The 21,937-nt window shown below is 58.7% G+C and overlaps 1 long non-coding RNA gene across 1 annotated transcript; it reads right to left on the bottom strand.

Annotated features, from left to right (window-relative positions):
- Window positions 1-1,190: 1,190 nt before the first annotated feature.
- On the bottom strand, window positions 1,191-21,524 carry LOC135330727 (uncharacterized). Its single transcript, XR_010392825.1, has 5 exons — window positions 21,321-21,524; window positions 16,565-16,707; window positions 11,809-11,951; window positions 7,053-7,195; window positions 1,191-2,439 (listed from the first exon to the last, which is right to left on the bottom strand). It is a non-coding gene; the product is annotated as an uncharacterized LOC135330727 (long non-coding RNA).
- Between the last annotated feature and the right edge of the window lie 413 nt (window positions 21,525-21,937).

Below are 21,937 nucleotides of genomic sequence, written 5' to 3'. Positions count from 1 at the left end.
GGCCTCAAGACAACTAGAATGAATTTTATATAAACTGTCTACGATGAACTTCTGTGTTCTGAGAGCGAATCTGTGATAAAATCAGTTTGCTATTAAAATGGGTGCAAATTAAATGGATCCTGCAAGATGCTCTGTGCTTCCTGCAAAGAAGACAGGCATCTTACATTCTTGCTGAAATTAATATAGCCATTGGACAATGAATATTTTACAGAATGGGGTCTTAAAGCAGTACTTAGGGAATTCGGAAATACATTAAAATGTGGACGGGGGACTCATCTTCTTTCTACCTTGCAGTGAATACAGGATGAAACAGCCAGTGGCGTAATTAATAACTCTTTGATTGTCGTGTGGCACCAGCTGTCCAGGTCCCCAGCTTGCTCTTGGGATAGTTGCTCATGGCATTACTCCACATGGACCACAGAAGCTCCAAGAGCTCTGGCATGAATTTTGATCAGTTTCCCTCTGGCTCTAAAATGATTTATCTTAGGAATGCACAGTTCACAGGATGGGGAAGGTATTAAAGACATAGATTTGTGAACATCGGATTGCACTCGATGTGGCCTTTGGGGTTCCCTTTTTCCTGGCACCACACAGTATCAGGAAAGGAAAGGTTTCATTTATCATCTTTTAAGTGCAAGTTTCATCCTGAGAAGGATATTCATTTTACGTGCTTAAAATCAGGTCTTCTGAATTCTTTCCCTCTCACCCAAAATTTCCTCTCGCCGCCATTTTATGAGAAACTCATGCATCTACCTGTGATCTTCTGAATAATCTCCAAAAGTGGCCTAAGACAGATGGTATGTCTACTGCCACTGCTGCCTGCCTGCAGAGCACCATATGCTCTAGCACTCTTCTACTACTCTTCTCTCACCCCTAGCTTTTGAGTTTAGAAGTGCTATCTCAGTCTCCCCTAGGGCAATTACAATGGAGTAGCTGACAAATTAGAGATAGTTACACTGTACTAACTTAGTGTAATAGCCGTGATTCCAGCAGGTCAGACAAACTGCCATGAAGACTGCACATGGCAGGACAGGCTGTATGTCGTGTTGTCCTGTGACAGGAAATTTGTAATAAAATGGGATAGTTATATACCAAGACTATTAAAGAAGACAGAATGCAAGTTAAATAACGATTAATTGTAATAACTCTTTTCATAGTTTTTATTAGGTTCCCCTCCATTTGTTGTAAGACAGAACTAAGACTCTCAGCTTTATAAGCTTTATTAAGTAAAATACAACATTAGATATGTAATTGCAAAAAAGAAATATAAAATAAGATTTTTGTGATACTGACAGAGTTAAGACTATCAAGTTAATACAGAATACATCCAGTTTTACCAAGGAATCATAATCAGATTATTTTAATTAATTTTAAAAATTCTTAACACAAACTGATTAACAATAAAAGCATTGGAATTCATTATCCTAAAGTACAGTTTCATTAAAATATTGGTTATTATCAAACACCAAAACTGTTTTTTGCATGTATGATAATTTAACAAGCTCAGCAAGTACCCATGGTTCTGTAAAGGTCTAAGTAGTTGCCAGAGATACAGAGCTCTGGAAGTGCTTGCAAAGCTTAATTGAGTATGACTCCAGCTTCATTTCAGGAATGCAACAGCTGAGTGAGAGCGGAAGTAATTAGGTAGGATTTAGGCCCCTAAAGAGACTCACAATACAGATTTTTTATAAGATGGAGAGGATCATAGATTTCAATACTTCTACAAATAAAAAACAAATTCCTAAACAATACTATCAGAGTGACTAAGATTAAATAGCAAAAATTAAATTGAAAAGTTCCTGCTTCTTCTGCAAAAACAAAAAGACTTGATGTAAGGAATAGCAGATGTGACATTTACAAATGAATTTTTCCTTATAAGCCCAAAAATGACTTTTTAAAAACATTTCCAGAAATCTCCCTCCAATGTGAAAGCTCCAGATTTACCTTAAGTGTTATTACATACTACAGGTAACAATTTGAAAAACCACAGCTTGTAAATCCAAGACTACTGAGGGCAGAAGAATTTAATACATATATGTTCCAAAAATAAGAACTAAACAAATTCCCTTCTGCTCGATTTATCCCACGATATATTTTTCCAGATACACCAGCTATCTTGGACCTCCAGGACCAAAATAATTGCATGTCAGTCTCATGTACTCATGTGACTCAGTTCACCCTTCAAAAATCTCTCATAAAGAGAAAAGGGTGTGGGTCTCTGGCCACACAGGCCGGAAGGGTCTTCCTATCTGGGCCTGGAATTACTGGGTACTCACAGGGCACATACCTCCCCTACCTTCAGAGAAGTGCCAGTGTCCAGGCTCCCTCGCCTTCCCCTCCATCTTCTGCGACTTGCATCTTTGGCCTCCTGATGAGCTTGCAGATTCTTCACTCCTGTTGCTTGCAGTTTCTCCAAAGCCTTCCTCCTCTTGCCCACTTCTACTTTGCAGGACCAGGGAACCGGCAGCAAGAGAGAGACGAGAGACAAGATCAGGACATCGAGGAAACAACTCCAGTCCCCAGCCCAGCTGAACTTAACCTGAGGAGGTAAGGCTGTCCCCACCCAGCAAGCACGCAGCCTGGCACGCAAGCCCTAAGGCCGCCACGGGCTCCTCCCTTACGCTTCTCGGTGGGTCTTCCGGCACCCTTCAAGGCCCCCCCACCCCCAGAATGACAGACCCACCGAGGAGCCCACCCTGCAGAAGCCCAGCTCCACGCTCTCCGCAGGCGATCGTTACACGGCGCCGTGCAGAACGCGCCCAGAGGAAAAAGAGAGGCTGCAGATGGGCAGGCGACACTCGTACCGGCCTGCTCCAGAGACAACCATCTGGAGCAGCGCCTGCCACGGCGTCCCCTCCAGCCTGCCAGAGGAGCTGCCCTTCTTGCCCTCGCCGGCCCGGGCTGCAGAAGCAGCATCCCCCTCCAACAGCACATCTGCGCAGAAGGCTTGAGGCTTACCTGGAGACATCCAGGCGGGTTGGGGGCTTGTGAGAAAGGGCCAGGACTCCGGGCACCGAAGGCTGGGGAGGGGCCAGGCAACGCACGCGGAAGAGTCTCACCCCTCACTTGCATGGGGGGCTCACTCCGCAAGCAGGCTCGGAAAAGCGGCCTCTTCTCAAGGAGCCAAAGGAGCAGCTGGGCCCCTGCACTGCAGGGAGCCCATGGTGCTCAAGGCACCAGGGGCCTCTCTGCTTCTCAGAGAGGCAGCTCTGATGGCCTTCACCCTGGTAGCAGAGTTCTCACTTGGCCGAGGCTCTCAGCAGGGCACAGCGCCGTAAAGGCAGGGGCCGGAGCCCCGGTTACTGGGACGGCAAGGCTCAGGAGAGCTCTGTGCTCCCCCCGCCCCACCCACCCGCAGCAGTAGGAATGCCACTGGCATCCTACTTTACAAGGTGCTCACCCTGGCTGCCTAGCAAAAGCAGCATCAAGGCAAGAGGCCGCTGCACCATCGACCCACACCCTGATTACAGGGAGGCCAGAAGGGTCTTCCTCTCTGGGCCTGGAATTACTGGGTACTCACAGTGCACAGACTGCCACCCGGGCATGAAGCCCTGCGGGCAGAGACCTCGACCCCGATTACGGGCAGGTCGGTGAGCTCAGAGGCATAAGCCTTGCATACGCATGCATCCCTTGAAGGGAAGGCTCATGCCACGCATGCTCCTTACTGCGCTGACATGCCAAGGGTAACATCAGTCAGCCGCAGTACTCAACGGAGGCTGACCCGCTCCTCACTTACGGGCTGAGCATGCCTGAGTACCTGCCAGAGGGGCTCTTTAAGAGCCTGCCTTCTCCCCAGCAGCAAGGGGGATGTGTTCTGTACCCACAAAAATTCCCTTCTGCGGGAAGGCAAGGAGGATCCTTTGGTGAGCGCACACAATGGTTCTTGTTCTCTGCTTCTGCGAAGCGTCCATAGCTAATACTGCAGCGATTTAGAGCAAAAACATACAAATACGCAATCCACAACGGTCACGCCGTCCCCATACATACCAACACGCACGCAAGACGGACAGCTTCCCAGAAGAGGAAAAAGACCTCGTTGCAGCACCACCTCCAGCCAATCTCAAACACTGCAGCCTCCTGTCCTCCCAAAGGGAGAGAGGTATAAAACTACATCCAACTTACTGACAGGCGGCCGGTACTTTGATAACAAAGGCCTTTGCATCCCCTCTCAAAGTGCAGCACAAGGCATGCACCCAGACAACGAAGCCTCGGGCTATGCACCTGACTTACAGGAGAGCCCTGCGCAAGTACCTGCTGCCCGGGCAGGAAGCCCCACGGGCTCCGACGACGGAGCGGGCAGGCGCCTCAAGGCACCGCGGGCCAGACACCTGTAGCTCGCGGCTTCCACCCTGCCTACAGGCGAGCCACGCCGCACAGGCTGCCATTGCGTGCCCCCGTGCCACCGCTCCAGAGGCTGGCACCCGACTTACTGGCCGGTCCCACGGCTCAGGCCTCTGAAGACCTCCCCCGAGCCGAGAAAGGGACAGCACGGTGACTCCCACCCGCCTTACAGGGCAGTCACTCCCAGCAGCCGCCAAAAGGCGTAGCACGGCAAAAGGCCAACCGAGCAGAGACCACAGCCCTCTCTACAGGGCGGCCACGCTGCTCTGGGCAACAGAGGGGCTCAGGAGCAACAGCGAAAGCTGATCTGCATCCCGGCCCTGCCTTCAAGGAGGAGCCAGGCTCCAGGCAAGGGTCCCCCTTGCCTTCTCCTCACTTGTCTGTCTCCCTTCGGCCTCGTAACCACCTCGTGGATGCTGTACTCTCATTGCTTGCCATTTCTCCAAAGCTGGTGCCTTCTTGCCCACTTCTGCCTCTACAGAAGTGGGAAACTGTGAGCAGGAGACAGACAGAATACTGTCTCTGTAATTAAAGGCCCACAGAGGCAGGGCACATCTGTGGCCTCCCTGCAATCAGGGCGCAGGTCCACCAGCGGCCTCTTGCCTTGATGCTGCTTTCGCTGGGCAGCCAGGGTGAGCACCTTCTAAGCAGGAGACCAGTGGCATTCTTGCTGCTGGGAGGGAGGCGGGGGGAGCACAGAGCTCTCTTGAGCCCTGCCCTCCCAGCAACCGGGGCTCCAGCCTCTGCCCTAACAGTGCTGCACCTTGCTGACAGCGTCTGGCCGAGCAAGAGCTCTGTAACCAGGGTGAAGGCCACCAGAGCTGCGTCTCCGAGAAGCAGAGAGGCCTCGGCTGCCTTGAGCGCTATGGGCCCCCCGCAGTGCAGGGACTGAGCTGTTTCCTTTGGCCCCTTGGGATGAGGCAGCTGTTCCGAGCCCAGTTGCAGAATGAGCCCCCCGGGCAAGTGAGGGGTGAGTCTCCTCTGCGTGTGTTGCCCGGCCCCTCCCCAGCCTTCAGTGCCCAGAGTCCCAGCCCTCCCACACTGGCCTCCAACCCGCCTGGATGTCTCCAGGCAAGCCTCAAGCCTGCTGTGCAGACGTGCTGCTGGAGAGGGATGCTGCTTCTGCAGCACGGGCTGGTGAGGGCAAGAAGGGCAGCCCCTCTGGCAGGCCAGGGGGGATGCCCTGGCAGGCGCTCCTCCAGAACGTGGTCTCTGGAGCAGGCCTGTATGAATGTTGCCGGCCCACCAGAAGCCTCTGTTTTTCCTCCGGGCGCGTTCTGCGTGGCACCGTGTAACGAGTGCCCAGGGAGAGCGTGGAGCTGGGCTTCTGCGGGGTGGGCTCCTTGGTGGTCTGTCATTCCGGGGGCGGGGGAGCCTTGAGGGGTGCCGGAAGACCCACCGAGAAGCATAAGGGAGGAGCCCGTGCTGGCCTTAGGGCCTGAGTGCCAGGCTGCATGCTTGCTGGGTGGGGACAGCCTTACCTCCTCAGGTTAAGTTCAGCTGGGCTGGGACTGGAGTTGTTTCCTCGATGTCCTGATCTTGTCTCTTGTCCGTCTCTCTGACTGGCAAATTGCCACCCGGGCATGAAGCCCTGCGGGCAGAGACCTCAACCCCGATTACGGGGAGGTCGGTGAGCTCAGAGGCATAAGCCTTGCATACGCATGCATCCCTTGAAGGGAAGGCTCATGCCACGCATGCTCCTTACTGCGCTGACATGCCAAGGGTAACATCAGTCAGCCGCAGTACTCAACGGAGGCTGACCCGCTCCTCACTTACGGGCTGAGCATGCCTGAGTACCTGCCAGAGGGGCTCTTTAAGAGCCTGCCTTCTCCCCAGCAGCAAGGGGGATGTGTTCTGTACCCACAAAAATTCCCTTCTGCGGGAAGGCAAGGAGGATCCTTTGGTGAGCGCACACAATGGTTCTTGTTCTCTGCTTCTGCGAAGCGTCCATAGCTAATACTGCAGCGATTTAGAGCAAAAACATACAAATACGCAATCCACAACGGTCACGCCGTCCCCACACATACCAACACGCACGCAAGACGGACAGCTTCCCAGAAGAGGAAAAAGACCTCGTTGCAGCACCACCTCCAGCCAATCTCAAACACTGCAGCCTCCTGTCCTCCCAAAGGGAGAGAGGTATAAAACTACATCCAACTTACTGACAGGCGGCCGGTACTTTGATAACAAAGGCCTTTGCATCCCCTCTCAAAGTGCAGCACAAGGCATGCACCCAGACAACGAAGCCTCGGGCTATGCACCTGACTTACAGGAGAGCCCTGCGCAAGTACCTGCTGCCCGGGCAGGAAGCCCCACGGGCTCCGACGACGGAGCGGGCAGGCGCCTCAAGGCACCGCGGGCCAGACACCTGTAGCTCGCGGCTTCCACCCTGCCTACAGGCGAGCCACGCCACACAGGCTGCCATTGCGTGCCCCCGTGCCACCGCTCCAGAGGCTGGCACCCGACTTACTGGCCGGTCCCACGGCTCAGGCCTCTGAAGACCTCCCCCGAGCCGAGAAAGGGACAGCACGGTGACTCCCACCCGCCTTACAGGGCAGTCACTCCCAGCAGCCGCCAAAAGGCGTAGCACGGCAAAAGGCCAACCGAGCAGAGACCACAGCCCTCTCTACAGGGCGGCCACGCTGCTCTGGGCAACAGAGGGGCTCAGGAGCAACAGCGAAAGCTGATCTGCATCCCGGGCCCTCCCCTACCTTCAGAGAAGTGCCAGTGTCCAGGCTCCCTCGCCTTCCCCTCCATCTTCTGCGACTTGCATCTTTGGCCTCCTGATGAGCTTGCAGATTCTTCACTCCTGTTGCTTGCAGTTTCTCCAAAGCCTTCCTCCTCTTGCCCACTTCTACTTTGCAGGACCAGGGAACCGGCAGCAAGAGAGAAACGAGAGACAAGATCAGGACATCGAGGAAACAACTCCAGTCCCCAGCCCAGCTGAACTTAACCTGAGGAGGTAAGGCTGTCCCCACCCAGCAAGCACGCAGCCTGGCACGCAAGCCCTAAGGCCGCCACGGGCTCCTCCCTTACGCTTCTCGGTGGGTCTTCCGGCACCCTTCAAGGCCCCCCCACCCCCAGAATGACAGACCCACCGAGGAGCCCACCCTGCAGAAGCCCAGCTCCACGCTCTCCGCAGGCGATCGTTACACGGCGCCGTGCAGAACGCGCCCAGAGGAAAAAGAGAGGCTGCAGATGGGCAGGCGACACTCGTACCGGCCTGCTCCAGAGACAACCATCTGGAGCAGCGCCTGCCACGGCGTCCCCTCCAGCCTGCCAGAGGAGCTGCCCTTCTTGCCCTCGCCGGCCCGGGCTGCAGAAGCAGCATCCCCCTCCAACAGCACATCTGCGCAGAAGGCTTGAGGCTTACCTGGAGACATCCAGGCGGGTTGGGGGCTTGTGAGAAAGGGCCAGGACTCCGGGCACCGAAGGCTGGGGAGGGGCCAGGCAACGCACGCGGAAGAGTCTCACCCCTCACTTGCATGGGGGGCTCACTCCGCAAGCAGGCTCGGAAAAGCGGCCTCTTCTCAAGGAGCCAAAGGAGCAGCTGGGCCCCTGCACTGCAGGGAGCCCATGGTGCTCAAGGCACCAGGGGCCTCTCTGCTTCTCAGAGAGGCAGCTCTGATGGCCTTCACCCTGGTAGCAGAGTTCTCACTTGGCCGAGGCTCTCAGCAGGGCACAGCGCCGTAAAGGCAGGGGCCGGAGCCCCGGTTACTGGGACGGCAAGGCTCAGGAGAGCTCTGTGCTCCCCCCGCCCCACCCACCCGCAGCAGTAGGAATGCCACTGGCATCCTACTTTACAAGGTGCTCACCCTGGCTGCCTAGCAAAAGCAGCATCAAGGCAAGAGGCCGCTGCACCATCGACCCACACCCTGATTACAGGGAGGCCAGAAGGGTCTTCCTCTCTGGGCCTGGAATTACTGGGTACTCACAGTGCACAGACTGCCACCCGGGCATGAAGCCCTGCGGGCAGAGACCTCAACCCCGATTACGGGCAGGTCGGTGAGCTCAGAGGCATAAGCCTTGCATACGCATGCATCCCTTGAAGGGAAGGCTCATGCCACGCATGCTCCTTACTGCGCTGACATGCCAAGGGTAACATCAGTCAGCCGCAGTACTCAACGGAGGCTGACCCGCTCCTCACTTACGGGCTGAGCATGCCTGAGTACCTGCCAGAGGGGCTCTTTAAGAGCCTGCCTTCTCCCCAGCAGCAAGGGGGATGTGTTCTGTACCCACAAAAATTCCCTTCTGCGGGAAGGCAAGGAGGATCCTTTGGTGAGCGCACACAATGGTTCTTGTTCTCTGCTTCTGCGAAGCGTCCATAGCTAATACTGCAGCGATTTAGAGCAAAAACATACAAATACGCAATCCACAACGGTCACGCCGTCCCCACACATACCAACACGCACGCAAGACGGACAGCTTCCCAGAAGAGGAAAAAGACCTCGTTGCAGCACCACCTCCAGCCAATCTCAAACACTGCAGCCTCCTGTCCTCCCAAAGGGAGAGAGGTATAAAACTACATCCAACTTACTGACAGGCGGCCGGTACTTTGATAACAAAGGCCTTTGCATCCCCTCTCAAAGTGCAGCACAAGGCATGCACCCAGACAACGAAGCCTCGGGCTATGCACCTGACTTACAGGAGAGCCCTGCGCAAGTACCTGCTGCCCGGGCAGGAAGCCCCACGGGCTCCGACGACGGAGCGGGCAGGCGCCTCAAGGCACCGCGGGCCAGACACCTGTAGCTCGCGGCTTCCACCCTGCCTACAGGCGAGCCACGCCACACAGGCTGCCATTGCGTGCCCCCGTGCCACCGCTCCAGAGGCTGGCACCCGACTTACTGGCCGGTCCCACGGCTCAGGCCTCTGAAGACCTCCCCCGAGCCGAGAAAGGGACAGCACGGTGACTCCCACCCGCCTTACAGGGCAGTCACTCCCAGCAGCCGCCAAAAGGCGTAGCACGGCAAAAGGCCAACCGAGCAGAGACCACAGCCCTCTCTGCAGGGCGGCCACGCTGCTCTGGGCAACAGAGGGGCTCAGGAGCAACAGCGAAAGCTGATCTGCATCCCAGCCCTGCCTTCAAGGAGGAGCCAGGCTCCAGGCAAGGGTCCCCCTTGCCTTCTCCTCACTTGTCTGTCTCCCTTCGGCCTCGTAACCACCTCGTGGATGCTGTACTCTCATTGCTTGCCATTTCTCCAAAGCTGGTGCCTTCTTGCCCACTTCTGCCTCTACAGAAGTGGGAAACTGTGAGCAGGAGACAGACAGAATACTGTCTCTGTAATTAAAGGCCCACAGAGGCAGGGCACATCTGTGGCCTCCCTGCAATCAGGGCGCAGGTCCACCAGCGGCCTCTTGCCTTGATGCTGCTTTCGCTGGGCAGCCAGGGTGAGCACCTTCTAAGCAGGAGACCAGTGGCATTCTTGCTGCTGGGAGGGAGGCGGGGGGAGCACAGAGCTCTCTTGAGCCCTGCCCTCCCAGCAACCGGGGCTCCAGCCTCTGCCCTAACAGTGCTGCACCTTGCTGACAGCGTCTGGCCGAGCAAGAGCTCTGTAACCAGGGTGAAGGCCACCAGAGCTGCGTCTCCGAGAAGCAGAGAGGCCTCGGCTGCCTTGAGTGCTATGGGCCCCCCGCAGTGCAGGGACTGAGCTGTTTCCTTTGGCCCCTTGGGATGAGGCAGCTGTTCCGAGCCCAGTTGCAGAATGAGCCCCCCGGGCAAGTGAGGGGTGAGTCTCCTCTGCGTGTGTTGCCCGGCCCCTCCCCAGCCTTCAGTGCCCAGAGTCCCAGCCCTCCCACACTGGCCTCCAACCCGCCTGGATGTCTCCAGGCAAGCCTCAAGCCTGCTGTGCAGACGTGCTGCTGGAGAGGGATGCTGCTTCTGCAGCACGGGCTGGTGAGGGCAAGAAGGGCAGCCCCTCTGGCAGGCCAGGGGGGATGCCCTGGCGGGCGCTCCTCCAGAACGTGGTCTCTGGAGCAGGCCTGTATGAATGTTGCCGGCCCACCAGAAGCCTCTGTTTTTCCTCCGGGCGCGTTCTGCGTGGCACCGTGTAACGAGTGCCCAGGGAGAGCGTGGAGCTGGGCTTCTGCGGGGTGGGCTCCTTGGTGGTCTGTCATTCCGGGGGCGGGGGAGCCTTGAGGGGTGCCGGAAGACCCACCGAGAAGCATAAGGGAGGAGCCCGTGCTGGCCTTAGGGCCTGAGTGCCAGGCTGCATGCTTGCTGGGTGGGGACAGCCTTACCTCCTCAGGTTAAGTTCAGCTGGGCTGGGACTGGAGTTGTTTCCTCGATGTCCTGATCTTGTCTCTTGTCCGTCTCTCTGACTGGCAAATTGCCACCCGGGCATGAAGCCCTGCGGGCAGAGACCTCGACCCCGATTACGGGGAGGTCGGTGAGCTCAGAGGCATAAGCCTTGCATACGCATGCATCCCTTGAAGGGAAGGCTCATGCCACGCATGCTCCTTACTGCGCTGACATGCCAAGGGTAACATCAGTCAGCCGCAGTACTCAACGGAGGCTGACCCGCTCCTCACTTACGGGCTGAGCATGCCTGAGTACCTGCCAGAGGGGCTCTTTAAGAGCCTGCCTTCTCCCCAGCAGCAAGGGGGATGTGTTCTGTACCCACAAAAATTCCCTTCTGCGGGAAGGCAAGGAGGATCCTTTGGTGAGCGCACACAATGGTTCTTGTTCTCTGCTTCTGCGAAGCGTCCATAGCTAATACTGCAGCGATTTAGAGCAAAAACATACAAATACGCAATCCACAACGGTCACGCCGTCCCCACACATACCAACACGCACGCAAGACGGACAGCTTCCCAGAAGAGGAAAAAGACCTCGTTGCAGCACCACCTCCAGCCAATCTCAAACACTGCAGCCTCCTGTCCTCCCAAAGGGAGAGAGGTATAAAACTACATCCAACTTACTGACAGGCGGCCGGTACTTTGATAACAAAGGCCTTTGCATCCCCTCTCAAAGTGCAGCACAAGGCATGCACCCAGACAACGAAGCCTCGGGCTATGCACCTGACTTACAGGAGAGCCCTGCGCAAGTACCTGCTGCCCGGGCAGGAAGCCCCACGGGCTCCGACGACGGAGCGGGCAGGCGCCTCAAGGCACCGCGGGCCAGACACCTGTAGCTCGCGGCTTCCACCCTGCCTACAGGCGAGCCACGCCACACAGGCTGCCATTGCGTGCCCCCGTGCCACCGCTCCAGAGGCTGGCACCCGACTTACTGGCCGGTCCCACGGCTCAGGCCTCTGAAGACCTCCCCCGAGCCGAGAAAGGGACAGCACGGTGACTCCCACCCGCCTTACAGGGCAGTCACTCCCAGCAGCCGCCAAAAGGCGTAGCACGGCAAAAGGCCAACCGAGCAGAGACCACAGCCCTCTCTACAGGGCGGCCACGCTGCTCTGGGCAACAGAGGGGCTCAGGAGCAACAGCGAAAGCTGATCTGCATCCCGGGCCCTCCCCTACCTTCAGAGAAGTGCCAGTGTCCAGGCTCCCTCGCCTTCCCCTCCATCTTCTGCGACTTGCATCTTTGGCCTCCTGATGAGCTTGCAGATTCTTCACTCCTGTTGCTTGCAGTTTCTCCAAAGCCTTCCTCCTCTTGCCCACTTCTACTTTGCAGGACCAGGGAACCGGCAGCAAGAGAGAGACGAGAGACAAGATCAGGACATCGAGGAAACAACTCCAGTCCCCAGCCCAGCTGAACTTAACCTGAGGAGGTAAGGCTGTCCCCACCCAGCAAGCACGCAGCCTGGCACGCAAGCCCTAAGGCCGCCACGGGCTCCTCCCTTACGCTTCTCGGTGGGTCTTCCGGCACCCTTCAAGGCCCCCCCACCCCCAGAATGACAGACCCACCGAGGAGCCCACCCTGCAGAAGCCCAGCTCCACGCTCTCCGCAGGCGATCGTTACACGGCGCCGTGCAGAACGCGCCCAGAGGAAAAAGAGAGGCTGCAGATGGGCAGGCGACACTCGTACCGGCCTGCTCCAGAGACAACCATCTGGAGCAGCGCCTGCCACGGCGTCCCCTCCAGCCTGCCAGAGGAGCTGCCCTTCTTGCCCTCGCCGGCCCGGGCTGCAGAAGCAGCATCCCCCTCCAACAGCACATCTGCGCAGAAGGCTTGAGGCTTACCTGGAGACATCCAGGCGGGTTGGGGGCTTGTGAGAAAGGGCCAGGACTCCGGGCACCGAAGGCTGGGGAGGGGCCAGGCAACGCACGCGGAAGAGTCTCACCCCTCACTTGCATGGGGGGCTCACTCCGCAAGCAGGCTCGGAAAAGCGGCCTCTTCTCAAGGAGCCAAAGGAGCAGCTGGGCCCCTGCACTGCAGGGAGCCCATGGTGCTCAAGGCACCAGGGGCCTCTCTGCTTCTCAGAGAGGCAGCTCTGATGGCCTTCACCCTGGTAGCAGAGTTCTCACTTGGCCGAGGCTCTCAGCAGGGCACAGCGCCGTAAAGGCAGGGGCCGGAGCCCCGGTTACTGGGACGGCAAGGCTCAGGAGAGCTCTGTGCTCCCCCCGCCCCACCCACCCGCAGCAGTAGGAATGCCACTGGCATCCTACTTTACAAGGTGCTCACCCTGGCTGCCTAGCAAAAGCAGCATCAAGGCAAGAGGCCGCTGCACCATCGACCCACACCCTGATTACAGGGAGGCCAGAAGGGTCTTCCTCTCTGGGCCTGGAATTACTGGGTACTCACAGTGCACAGACTGCCACCCGGGCATGAAGCCCTGCGGGCAGAGACCTCGACCCCGATTACGGGGAGGTCGGTGAGCTCAGAGGCATAAGCCTTGCATACGCATGCATCCCTTGAAGGGAAGGCTCATGCCACGCATGCTCCTTACTGCGCTGACATGCCAAGGGTAACATCAGTCAGCCGCAGTACTCAACGGAGGCTGACCCGCTCCTCACTTACGGGCTGAGCATGCCTGAGTACCTGCCAGAGGGGCTCTTTAAGAGCCTGCCTTCTCCCCAGCAGCAAGGGGGATGTGTTCTGTACCCACAAAAATTCCCTTCTGCGGGAAGGCAAGGAGGATCCTTTGGTGAGCGCACACAATGGTTCTTGTTCTCTGCTTCTGCGAAGCGTCCATAGCTAATACTGCAGCGATTTAGAGCAAAAACATACAAATACGCAATCCACAACGGTCACGCCGTCCCCACACATACCAACACGCACGCAAGACGGACAGCTTCCCAGAAGAGGAAAAAGACCTCGTTGCAGCACCACCTCCAGCCAATCTCAAACACTGCAGCCTCCTGTCCTCCCAAAGGGAGAGAGGTATAAAACTACATCCAACTTACTGACAGGCGGCCGGTACTTTGATAACAAAGGCCTTTGCATCCCCTCTCAAAGTGCAGCACAAGGCATGCACCCAGACAACGAAGCCTCGGGCTATGCACCTGACTTACAGGAGAGCCCTGCGCAAGTACCTGCTGCCCGGGCAGGAAGCCCCACGGGCTCCGACGACGGAGCGGGCAGGCGCCTCAAGGCACCGCGGGCCAGACACCTGTAGCTCGCGGCTTCCACCCTGCCTACAGGCGAGCCACGCCACACAGGCTGCCATTGCGTGCCCCCGTGCCACCGCTCCAGAGGCTGGCACCCGACTTACTGGCCGGTCCCACGGCTCAGGCCTCTGAAGACCTCCCCCGAGCCGAGAAAGGGACAGCACGGTGACTCCCACCCGCCTTACAGGGCAGTCACTCCCAGCAGCCGCCAAAAGGCGTAGCACGGCAAAAGGCCAACCGAGCAGAGACCACAGCCCTCTCTGCAGGGCGGCCACGCTGCTCTGGGCAACAGAGGGGCTCAGGAGCAACAGCGAAAGCTGATCTGCATCCCAGCCCTGCCTTCAAGGAGGAGCCAGGCTCCAGGCAAGGGTCCCCCTTGCCTTCTCCTCACTTGTCTGTCTCCCTTCGGCCTCGTAACCACCTCGTGGATGCTGTACTCTCATTGCTTGCCATTTCTCCAAAGCTGGTGCCTTCTTGCCCACTTCTGCCTCTACAGAAGTGGGAAACTGTGAGCAGGAGACAGACAGAATACTGTCTCTGTAATTAAAGGCCCACAGAGGCAGGGCACATCTGTGGCCTCCCTGCAATCAGGGCGCAGGTCCACCAGCGGCCTCTTGCCTTGATGCTGCTTTCGCTGGGCAGCCAGGGTGAGCACCTTCTAAGCAGGAGACCAGTGGCATTCTTGCTGCTGGGAGGGAGGCGGGGGGAGCACAGAGCTCTCTTGAGCCCTGCCCTCCCAGCAACCGGGGCTCCAGCCTCTGCCCTAACAGTGCTGCACCTTGCTGACAGCGTCTGGCCGAGCAAGAGCTCTGTAACCAGGGTGAAGGCCACCAGAGCTGCGTCTCCGAGAAGCAGAGAGGCCTCGGCTGCCTTGAGTGCTATGGGCCCCCCGCAGTGCAGGGACTGAGCTGTTTCCTTTGGCCCCTTGGGATGAGGCAGCTGTTCCGAGCCCAGTTGCAGAATGAGCCCCCCGGGCAAGTGAGGGGTGAGTCTCCTCTGCGTGTGTTGCCCGGCCCCTCCCCAGCCTTCAGTGCCCAGAGTCCCAGCCCTCCCACACTGGCCTCCAACCCGCCTGGATGTCTCCAGGCAAGCCTCAAGCCTGCTGTGCAGACGTGCTGCTGGAGAGGGATGCTGCTTCTGCAGCACGGGCTGGTGAGGGCAAGAAGGGCAGCCCCTCTGGCAGGCCAGGGGGGATGCCCTGGCGGGCGCTCCTCCAGAACGTGGTCTCTGGAGCAGGCCTGTATGAATGTTGCCGGCCCACCAGAAGCCTCTGTTTTTCCTCCGGGCGCGTTCTGCGTGGCACCGTGTAACGAGTGCCCAGGGAGAGCGTGGAGCTGGGCTTCTGCGGGGTGGGCTCCTTGGTGGTCTGTCATTCCGGGGGCGGGGGAGCCTTGAGGGGTGCCGGAAGACCCACCGAGAAGCATAAGGGAGGAGCCCGTGCTGGCCTTAGGGCCTGAGTGCCAGGCTGCATGCTTGCTGGGTGGGGACAGCCTTACCTCCTCAGGTTAAGTTCAGCTGGGCTGGGACTGGAGTTGTTTCCTCGATGTCCTGATCTTGTCTCTTGTCCGTCTCTCTGACTGGCAAATTGCCACCCGGGCATGAAGCCCTGCGGGCAGAGACCTCGACCCCGATTACGGGGAGGTCGGTGAGCTCAGAGGCATAAGCCTTGCATACGCATGCATCCCTTGAAGGGAAGGCTCATGCCACGCATGCTCCTTACTGCGCTGACATGCCAAGGGTAACATCAGTCAGCCGCAGTACTCAACGGAGGCTGACCCGCTCCTCACTTACGGGCTGAGCATGCCTGAGTACCTGCCAGAGGGGCTCTTTAAGAGCCTGCCTTCTCCCCAGCAGCAAGGGGGATGTGTTCTGTACCCACAAAAATTCCCTTCTGCGGGAAGGCAAGGAGGATCCTTTGGTGAGCGCACACAATGGTTCTTGTTCTCTGCTTCTGCGAAGCGTCCATAGCTAATACTGCAGCGATTTAGAGCAAAAACATACAAATACGCAATCCACAACGGTCACGCCGTCCCCATACATACCAACACGCACGCAAGACGGACAGCTTCCCAGAAGAGGAAAAAGACCTCGTTGCAGCACCACCTCCAGCCAATCTCAAACACTGCAGCCTCCTGTCCTCCCAAAGGGAGAGAGGTATAAAACTACATCCAACTTACTGACAGGCGGCCGGTACTTTGATAACAAAGGCCTTTGCATCCCCTCTCAAAGTGCAGCACAAGGCATGCACCCAGACAACGAAGCCTCGGGCTATGCACCTGACTTACAGGAGAGCCCTGCGCAAGTACCTGCTGCCCGGGCAGGAAGCCCCACGGGCTCCGACGACGGAGCGGGCAGGCGCCTCAAGGCACCGCGGGCCAGACACCTGTAGCTCGCGGCTTCCACCCTGCCTACAGGCGAGCCACGCCGCACAGGCTGCCATTGCGTGCCCCCGTGCCACCGCTCCAGAGGCTGGCACCCGACTTACTGGCCGGTCCCACGGCTCAGGCCTCTGAAGACCTCCCCCGAGCCGAGAAAGGGACAGCACGGTGACTCCCACCCGCCTTACAGGGCAGTCACTCCCAGCAGCCGCCAAAAGGCGTAGCACGGCAAAAGGCCAACCGAGCAGAGACCACAGCCCTCTCTACAGGGCGGCCACGCTGCTCTGGGCAACAGAGGGGCTCAGGAGCAACAGCGAAAGCTGATCTGCATCCCGGGCCCTCCCCTACCTTCAGAGAAGTGCCAGTGTCCAGGCTCCCTCGCCTTCCCCTCCATCTTCTGCGACTTGCATCTTTGGCCTCCTGATGAGCTTGCAGATTCTTCACTCCTGTTGCTTGCAGTTTCTCCAAAGCCTTCCTCCTCTTGCCCACTTCTACTTTGCAGGACCAGGGAACCGGCAGCAAGAGAGAGACGAGAGACAAGATCAGGACATCGAGGAAACAACTCCAGTCCCCAGCCCAGCTGAACTTAACCTGAGGAGGTAAGGCTGTCCCCACCCAGCAAGCACGCAGCCTGGCACGCAAGCCCTAAGGCCGCCACGGGCTCCTCCCTTACGCTTCTCGGTGGGTCTTCCGGCACCCTTCAAGGCCCCCCCACCCCCAGAATGACAGACCCACCGAGGAGCCCACCCTGCAGAAGCCCAGCTCCACGCTCTCCGCAGGCGATCGTTACACGGCGCCGTGCAGAACGCGCCCAGAGGAAAAAGAGAGGCTGCAGATGGGCAGGCGACACTCGTACCGGCCTGCTCCAGAGACAACCATCTGGAGCAGCGCCTGCCACGGCGTCCCCTCCAGCCTGCCAGAGGAGCTGCCCTTCTTGCCCTCGCCGGCCCGGGCTGCAGAAGCAGCATCCCCCTCCAACAGCACATCTGCGCAGAAGGCTTGAGGCTTACCTGGAGACATCCAGGCGGGTTGGGGGCTTGTGAGAAAGGGCCAGGACTCCGGGCACCGAAGGCTGGGGAGGGGCCAGGCAACGCACGCGGAAGAGTCTCACCCCTCACTTGCATGGGGGGCTCACTCCGCAAGCAGGCTCGGAAAAGCGGCCTCTTCTCAAGGAGCCAAAGGAGCAGCTGGGCCCCTGCACTGCAGGGAGCCCATGGTGCTCAAGGCACCAGGGGCCTCTCTGCTTCTCAGAGAGGCAGCTCTGATGGCCTTCACCCTGGTAGCAGAGTTCTCACTTGGCCGAGGCTCTCAGCAGGGCACAGCGCCGTAAAGGCAGGGGCCGGAGCCCCGGTTACTGGGACGGCAAGGCTCAGGAGAGCTCTGTGCTCCCCCCGCCCCACCCACCCGCAGCAGCAGGAATGCCACTGGCATCCTACTTTACAAGGTGCTCACCCTGGCTGCCTAGCAAAAGCAGCATCAAGGCAAGAGGCCGCTGCACCATCGACCCACAGCCTCATTACAGGGAGGCCAGAAGGGTCTTCCTCTCTGGGCCTGGAATTACTGGGTACTCACAGTGCACAGACTGCCACCTGGGCATGAAGCCCTGCGGGCAGAGACCTCGACCCCGATTACGGGCAGGTCGGTGAGCTCAGAGGCATAAGCCTTGCATACGCATGCATCCCTTGAAGGGAAGGCTCATGCCACGCATGCTCCTTACTGCGCTGACATGCCAAGGGTAACATCAGTCAGCCGCAGTACTCAACGGAGGCTGACCCGCTCCTCACTTACGGGCTGAGCATGCCTGAGTACCTGCCAGAGGGGCTCTTTAAGAGCCTGCCTTCTCCCCAGCAGCAAGGGGGATGTGTTCTGTACCCACAAAAATTCCCTTCTGCGGGAAGGCAAGGAGGATCCTTTGGTGAGCGCACACAATGGTTCTTGTTCTCTGCTTCTGCGAAGCGTCCATAGCTAATACTGCAGCGATTTAGAGCAAAAACATACAAATACGCAATCCACAACGGTCACGCCGTCCCCACACATACCAACACGCACGCAAGACGGACAGCTTCCCAGAAGAGGAAAAAGACCTCGTTGCAGCACCACCTCCAGCCAATCTCAAACACTGCAGCCTCCTGTCCTCCCAAAGGGAGAGAGGTATAAAACTACATCCAACTTACTGACAGGCGGCCGGTACTTTGATAACAAAGGCCTTTGCATCCCCTCTCAAAGTGCAGCACAAGGCATGCACCCAGACAACGAAGCCTCGGGCTATGCACCTGACTTACAGGAGAGCCCTGCGCAAGTACCTGCTGCCCGGGCAGGAAGCCCCACGGGCTCCGACGACGGAGCGGGCAGGCGCCTCAAGGCACCGCGGGCCAGACACCTGTAGCTCGCGGCTTCCACCCTGCCTACAGGCGAGCCACGCCACACAGGCTGCCATTGCGTGCCCCCGTGCCACCGCTCCAGAGGCTGGCACCCGACTTACTGGCCGGTCCCACGGCTCAGGCCTCTGAAGACCTCCCCCGAGCCGAGAAAGGGACAGCACGGTGACTCCCACCCGCCTTACAGGGCAGTCACTCCCAGCAGCCGCCAAAAGGCGTAGCACGGCAAAAGGCCAACCGAGCAGAGACCACAGCCCTCTCTACAGGGCGGCCACGCTGCTCTGGGCAACAGAGGGGCTCAGGAGCAACAGCGAAAGCTGATCTGCATCCCGGCCCTGCCTTCAAGGAGGAGCCAGGCTCCAGGCAAGGGTCCCCCTTGCCTTCTCCTCACTTGTCTGTCTCCCTTCGGCCTCGTAACCACCTCGTGGATGCTGTACTCTCATTGCTTGCCATTTCTCCAAAGCTGGTGCCTTCTTGCCCACTTCTGCCTCTACAGAAGTGGGAAACTGTGAGCAGGAGACAGACAGAATACTGTCTCTGTAATTAAAGGCCCACAGAGGCAGGGCACATCTGTGGCCTCCCTGCAATCAGGGCGCAGGTCCACCAGCGGCCTCTTGCCTTGATGCTGCTTTCGCTGGGCAGCCAGGGTGAGCACCTTCTAAGCAGGAGACCAGTGGCATTCTTGCTGCTGGGAGGGAGGCGGGGGGAGCACAGAGCTCTCTTGAGCCCTGCCCTCCCAGCAACCGGGGCTCCAGCCTCTGCCCTAACAGTGCTGCACCTTGCTGACAGCGTCTGGCCGAGCAAGAGCTCTGTAACCAGGGTGAAGGCCACCAGAGCTGCGTCTCCGAGAAGCAGAGAGGCCTCGGCTGCCTTGAGCGCTATGGGCCCCCCGCAGTGCAGGGACTGAGCTGTTTCCTTTGGCCCCTTGGGATGAGGCAGCTGTTCCGAGCCCAGTTGCAGAATGAGCCCCCCGGGCAAGTGAGGGGTGAGTCTCCTCTGCGTGTGTTGCCCGGCCCCTCCCCAGCCTTCAGTGCCCAGAGTCCCAGCCCTCCCACACTGGCCTCCAACCCGCCTGGATGTCTCCAGGCAAGCCTCAAGCCTGCTGTGCAGACGTGCTGCTGGAGAGGGATGCTGCTTCTGCAGCACGGGCTGGTGAGGGCAAGAAGGGCAGCCCCTCTGGCAGGCCAGGGGGGATGCCCTGGCGGGCGCTCCTCCAGAACGTGGTCTCTGGAGCAGGCCTGTATGAATGTTGCCGGCCCACCAGAAGCCTCTGTTTTTCCTCCGGGCGCGTTCTGCGTGGCACCGTGTAACGAGTGCCCAGGGAGAGCGTGGAGCTGGGCTTCTGCGGGGTGGGCTCCTTGGTGGTCTGTCATTCCGGGGGCGGGGGAGCCTTGAGGGGTGCCGGAAGACCCACCGAGAAGCATAAGGGAGGAGCCCGTGCTGGCCTTAGGGCCTGAGTGCCAGGCTGCATGCTTGCTGGGTGGGGACAGCCTTACCTCCTCAGGTTAAGTTCAGCTGGGCTGGGACTGGAGTTGTTTCCTCGATGTCCTGATCTTGTCTCTTGTCCGTCTCTCTGACTGGCAAATTGCCACCCGGGCATGAAGCCCTGCGGGCAGAGACCTCAACCCCGATTACGGGGAGGTCGGTGAGCTCAGAGGCATAAGCCTTGCATACGCATGCATCCCTTGAAGGGAAGGCTCATGCCACGCATGCTCCTTACTGCGCTGACATGCCAAGGGTAACATCAGTCAGCCGCAGTACTCAACGGAGGCTGACCCGCTCCTCACTTACGGGCTGAGCATGCCTGAGTACCTGCCAGAGGGGCTCTTTAAGAGCCTGCCTTCTCCCCAGCAGCAAGGGGGATGTGTTCTGTACCCACAAAAATTCCCTTCTGCGGGAAGGCAAGGAGGATCCTTTGGTGAGCGCACACAATGGTTCTTGTTCTCTGCTTCTGCGAAGCGTCCATAGCTAATACTGCAGCGATTTAGAGCAAAAACATACAAATACGCAATCCACAACGGTCACGCCGTCCCCATACATACCAACACGCACGCAAGACGGACAGCTTCCCAGAAGAGGAAAAAGACCTCGTTGCAGCACCACCTCCAGCCAATCTCAAACACTGCAGCCTCCTGTCCTCCCAAAGGGAGAGAGGTATAAAACTACATCCAACTTACTGACAGGCGGCCGGTACTTTGATAACAAAGGCCTTTGCATCCCCTCTCAAAGTGCAGCACAAGGCATGCACCCAGACAACGAAGCCTCGGGCTATGCACCTGACTTACAGGAGAGCCCTGCGCAAGTACCTGCTGCCCGGGCAGGAAGCCCCACGGGCTCCGACGACGGAGCGGGCAGGCGCCTCAAGGCACCGCGGGCCAGACACCTGTAGCTCGCGGCTTCCACCCTGCCTACAGGCGAGCCACGCCGCACAGGCTGCCATTGCGTGCCCCCGTGCCACCGCTCCAGAGGCTGGCACCCGACTTACTGGCCGGTCCCACGGCTCAGGCCTCTGAAGACCTCCCCCGAGCCGAGAAAGGGACAGCACGGTGACTCCCACCCGCCTTACAGGGCAGTCACTCCCAGCAGCCGCCAAAAGGCGTAGCACGGCAAAAGGCCAACCGAGCAGAGACCACAGCCCTCTCTACAGGGCGGCCACGCTGCTCTGGGCAACAGAGGGGCTCAGGAGCAACAGCGAAAGCTGATCTGCATCCCGGGCCCTCCCCTACCTTCAGAGAAGTGCCAGTGTCCAGGCTCCCTCGCCTTCCCCTCCATCTTCTGCGACTTGCATCTTTGGCCTCCTGATGAGCTTGCAGATTCTTCACTCCTGTTGCTTGCAGTTTCTCCAAAGCCTTCCTCCTCTTGCCCACTTCTACTTTGCAGGACCAGGGAACCGGCAGCAAGAGAGAAACGAGAGACAAGATCAGGACATCGAGGAAACAACTCCAGTCCCCAGCCCAGCTGAACTTAACCTGAGGAGGTAAGGCTGTCCCCACCCAGCAAGCACGCAGCCTGGCACGCAAGCCCTAAGGCCGCCACGGGCTCCTCCCTTACGCTTCTCGGTGGGTCTTCCGGCACCCTTCAAGGCCCCCCCACCCCCAGAATGACAGACCCACCGAGGAGCCCACCCTGCAGAAGCCCAGCTCCACGCTCTCCGCAGGCGATCGTTACACGGCGCCGTGCAGAACGCGCCCAGAGGAAAAAGAGAGGCTGCAGATGGGCAGGCGACACTCGTACCGGCCTGCTCCAGAGACAACCATCTGGAGCAGCGCCTGCCACGGCGTCCCCTCCAGCCTGCCAGAGGAGCTGCCCTTCTTGCCCTCGCCGGCCCGGGCTGCAGAAGCAG

Source organism: Dromaius novaehollandiae, chromosome 24 (assembly GCF_036370855.1).
Source record: "Dromaius novaehollandiae isolate bDroNov1 chromosome 24, bDroNov1.hap1, whole genome shotgun sequence".
Classification (NCBI taxonomy): Eukaryota; Metazoa; Chordata; class Aves; order Casuariiformes; family Dromaiidae; genus Dromaius; species Dromaius novaehollandiae.
The sequence above is the reverse complement of the archived record's forward strand: the minus strand, read 5'-3'. Positions and strand labels throughout refer to the sequence as shown.